Here is a 1,617-nt window from a genome sequence, read left to right on the forward strand (position 1 = left end):
CCTCTTCGATGTGAATCTCCTGCTCCCACGAACTTCTACGCTTCGTCACTCGCTGGTGGTCGCCGAAAGCCGTCAACGGCGGAAGGGTTTGTTGTGTGTGAAGCTGACCGTGAGCGCGAGGTTAACGACCCTTGGGGTTCCGTGGTCGCGACCTAGTGGAGGAGGCCGCTCTTTCTTTTTTTCGGTGAAAAGGTATTAGGGTTTTTCGCTTTTCAGTAGCCGTCGAATTCTCTAGGGTTTTTTTTTCACTTCAGTAGCCGTCCTCCCTCTTATACTCATATGATTAGGGTTTTTGTTTCAGCTTCTCCAGATCAAAATGGCATGCTCTTGGGAGTGCTTTAAGGTGCTCAGCTTGTTAGTCCCAATTTGGCGTTTGATCTAGAAGCGGTAATATGAAACACGTACTTTTCTCTTGGATTTGTCCTGATTCCAAATTTGGGATTTTTTCGAATTTTAACTGTTTGCCTTTACTGCAGTAAATTCCTCTTGCGAAAAATGAATTTTTTGGTCTCATTGTAGCTGCTGATAGAATCAGGCTTGGAATATGGTACATAAGAAAATGGGGGTAATTCTTCAGATTCTACCGTTAAACCATTGTTGTTTTTTTTTCATGAAGTCCATTGTATATGGGAATGTCAGTACTAACTACTCCATTTTCATCTGAATGCTCAAGAGTCGGCGGAACACTTGAATTAATAGATGATGAATCGCTGGATTCTTAATTGATTGGCAAAATATCTGCCACAGTAACTGGAGGAAAGGTAGAGAACATTGCTTTCTGATCAACAAGACAAGAGGTTTCCAGGATTAAGTTATATGCCATGATAAATTACGCAAATTCTTTATTTTTCTGAATCTTCCCATGCTGATTTGTTCCTTGGCAGGTGAATTTTACTTTGCTGCACCAATTGCTGCCAAAGACTCCTTGCGGACCGCTGACTAATAAAGACGACCAGAGGGGCCTTCCCATTATCTTTCGGAAACCGGTAAGCAAACTAGTTTGTCAGCATTTCTGATCAATGATAATGAATCAGCTAGATCTTCAAACTTTCCATGTTTTGGAACAGAAATTGCATATGGTGATAATTGAGGCATTCCATCACCAATGTTACTAAAAACAGTTAAAGTCATTGTCCGCATTGTTGCTGCAGGTAGAAGTAATGACAAGTACATGAATGGATCAAATGTCACAGAGACCTTCCTACAAACAGGACAAACTACTATCGACTTATATTGGCCTTGGCACACGTCCATAATGACTGAATCGTTGCGAGCCAGATGACAATGCCAATATGTTGTTTTCACTTCGCTTTGCTTTGTTTTCTTCCACAGAGTGCCAAACATCCAAATGCGCCTACCAACCTTGTTTCAATGGAATATTTCCCATCAGGTGCATTTAAACTTTTTAGCTTCTCATTAACCTTCCTTTCTAGTTCAAATACTCTTTCGCATAATCATACATACGAGATGCTAAATGATGCTAAATTTTGTTGACAAATTTTGCTTTGACCACTCCATCTTTGTACTTTTCAATGCAGGAACAAAGGAATCACTAATCATCTTGAAGAAATTAAGCCTCATTATGCTATCAGCAAATCCTGCAGAAGAAGCATTGGT

At 40.4% G+C, this 1,617-nt stretch overlaps 1 long non-coding RNA gene across 1 annotated transcript; it reads left to right on the forward strand.

The window, feature by feature from the left end:
- Window positions 1–550: 550 nt before the first annotated feature.
- Window positions 551–1,351, forward strand: LOC127091670 (uncharacterized). Its single transcript, XR_007791968.1, has 3 exons — window positions 551–761; window positions 885–986; window positions 1,152–1,351. It is a non-coding gene; the product is annotated as an uncharacterized LOC127091670 (long non-coding RNA).
- The last annotated feature ends 266 nt before the right edge of the window (window positions 1,352–1,617 follow it).

The sequence above is a fragment of the Lathyrus oleraceus genome, chromosome 6 (genome assembly GCF_024323335.1).
Source record: "Lathyrus oleraceus cultivar Zhongwan6 chromosome 6, CAAS_Psat_ZW6_1.0, whole genome shotgun sequence".
NCBI lineage: Eukaryota > Viridiplantae > Streptophyta > Magnoliopsida > Fabales > Fabaceae > Lathyrus > Lathyrus oleraceus.